The 2711-nt window shown below is 46.3% G+C and overlaps 1 non-coding gene across 1 annotated transcript; it reads left to right on the top strand.

Annotated features, from left to right (window-relative positions):
• Positions 1 to 906: 906 nt before the first annotated feature.
• LOC119920311 lies at positions 907 to 1044 on the top strand. Its single transcript, XR_005448067.1, has one exon. It is a non-coding gene; the product is annotated as a small nucleolar RNA SNORA7 (small nucleolar RNA).
• Positions 1045 to 2711: the final 1667 nt, after the last annotated feature.

The following is a 2711-nucleotide window of genomic DNA, read 5'->3' on the forward strand; positions in this document are numbered from 1 at the left end:
TAAATATGATTGACTGATTGACTGTGCAGAGCATGGTACTAAGTGCTTGGGAGAGTCCAATATCACAAGTTTGGTAGACCCTTTCCCTGCCCAAAAGGCTAGAGAGGAAGACAGTCATTAAAATATGCCATCTGGTACTCCCTTCATCCACTGTGTGGGATAATGCAGTCATTCATTCATTCAACTGTATTTATTTAGCACTTACTGTGTGCAGAGCACTGTACTAAGCACTTGGGAAGTACAAGTTGGCAACATATAGGGACGGTCCCTACCCAACAACAGGCTCACAGTCTAGAAGGGGGAGATAGACAACAAAGTAAAACATGTGGACAGGTGTCAAGTCATCAGAATAAATAGAAATAAAGCTAGATGCACATCATTAACAAAATAAATAGAATAGTAAATATGTACAAGTAAGATAGAGTAATAAATTTGTACAAATATATATACAGGTGCTGTGGCGAGGGGAAGGAGGTAGGGCGGGGGGATGGGGAAGAGGAGAGGAAAAAGGGGGCTCCGTCTAGGAAGGCCTCTTGGAGGAGGTGAGGTCTCAGTAGGGCTTTAAAGGGAGGAAGAGAGCTAGCTTGGCGGATGTGCAGAGGAAGGGCATTTCGGGCCAGTGGGAGGACGTGGGCCGAGGATTGATGGCGGGACAGGTGAGAACGAAGTACAGTGAGGAGGTTAGCAGCAGAGGAGCGGAGGGTGTGGGCTGGGCTGTAGAAGGAGAGAAGGGAGGTGAGGTAGGAGGGGGCGAGATGATGGACAGCCTTGAAGCCGAGAGGGAGGAGTTTTTGCTTGAAGCATAGGTTGACTGGCAGCCACTGGAGATTTCTAATGATTGAGCCTCCAAAATGAATACCAGTCAATCATTCAGTGGTATTTTTTGAGTGCCTACTATTTGCAGATCCCCTCTCAGGGTCGCACCTGGAGAGTTTCCAGTACACTACCAGTCTCGGCTACAGGAGGGAGAGTCAAGCAGAGGCCTACCCATTCCATTTCTAGCTTGGGCAGTGGCTAGCGAGTGGAAGGCAACCTGCTACAAGTCAAAACTCACCCATGCTGGGCAGCAGCGGCATGGGAGAGAATTGAGGGCGGAGACTCAAGTTTACTGCGCGGAAGGAGGTGATGGTAAACCACTTTGTTTTTTTACCAAGAAAACTCTATGGATCCACTACCAGAACAATTGCAGATGGAAAGCAGGGTATTCTGGGAGAGATGTGTCCGTGGTATCGCTTTGGAAACAACTTGACAGCATAAGACATGATGAGACTATTTGCAAAGCACTGTACTAAGCGCTTAGGAGACTACAATACAACTGTGTTGGTAGTCATGTTCCCTGCCCACAAGGAGCTAACAGTCTAGAGTCAAGAGTCTACAGTCTGTTTGTCCCATACAGATCAGGATTAAAACTAGACCCTAGAAGTGTCAGGAACCGTTGAGCGAGTGCTAAGCACTAGACCGTAAATGCATCTTACTGTGGGAGGCAAAATTGGCTCAAGTCTCCATGTCTCAGCCATCAGTCAATCAGTGGTTTTTTTGAGTGATTACTAGATGCAGAGCACTGTACTAAGTGCTTGGGAGAGAACAATAACAGCAGAATTCGCAGACCCGTTCCCAGCCCATGGCAAGGCATCTTTAGCCTGCTCTGTGTCAGCACTGCCCAATACAGTGCGGCCAAGAGCATGGCCCTGTGAGTCAGAAGTCCTGAGTTCTAATCCTGCCTCCACAACTTGCCAGCTGTGTGACCTTGGGCAAATCACTTAACTTCTCTGTGCCTCACTTTCCTCATCTATAAGATGCGAATTCAATGCCTATTCTTCCTCCCCCTTAGTCTGTGAGTCCCCATATGGGACAGGGACTGTTTCCAACCTGATTATCTCGTATTGACCCCAGTGCTTAGTACAGTGTTCACTGGCACACAGCAAGAGCTTAACACTACTTACAATTAGTATTATTATTAGAGCTCTGGACTTCAAACAAGCCACTTTAGGATAAATACCGATGAATGATCGACTGTCTGACCCACAACCAAATGTTCATTGGGGACTGATCAAGTGTGTCCCTCTCTGGATGTCAATCACCTAATGGGTTCACTCACACTCAGTCAAGCAATCGTATTTACTGAGTGATTACTGTGTGCAACACACTGTACTAAGCACTTGAGCGAATACAATGCAAGTTGGTAGACATGTTCCCTGTTCACATTGAGCTTACAGCCTAGAAGGGGAGACATACATTAATATAACAACAAAACAACAATAATAATAATGGCATTTGTTATGCACTTTCTATGCGCCAGACACTTTACTAAATGCTGGGGTAGATACAAGCAAATCAAGTTGGACACAGTCTTTGTCCCTTGTGGGGCTCATAGTCTCAATCCCCATTTTACAGATGAGGTAACTGAGGCACAGAGAAGTGAAGTGACTTGCCCAAGGTCATACAGCAGACAAGTGTCAGATCCAGGATTAGTACCCATGACCTTCTTACTCCCAGGCCCATGCTCTATGCACTAGGCCATACTGAGATAAATATATCAATCAAGGATATGTACATAAATGCTGCGGAGTTGAGGAAGGGGCAAGAGCAACACAATCAGTCAGTCAATCAATCGTATTTATTGAGCACTTACTGTGTGCAGCGCACTGTACTAAGCGCTTGGGAAGTACAAGTTGGCAACATATAGAGACAGTCCCTACCCAACAGTGGGC

The sequence above is a fragment of the Tachyglossus aculeatus genome, chromosome X1 (genome assembly GCF_015852505.1).
Source record: "Tachyglossus aculeatus isolate mTacAcu1 chromosome X1, mTacAcu1.pri, whole genome shotgun sequence".
Taxonomy (NCBI): domain Eukaryota; kingdom Metazoa; phylum Chordata; class Mammalia; order Monotremata; family Tachyglossidae; genus Tachyglossus; species Tachyglossus aculeatus.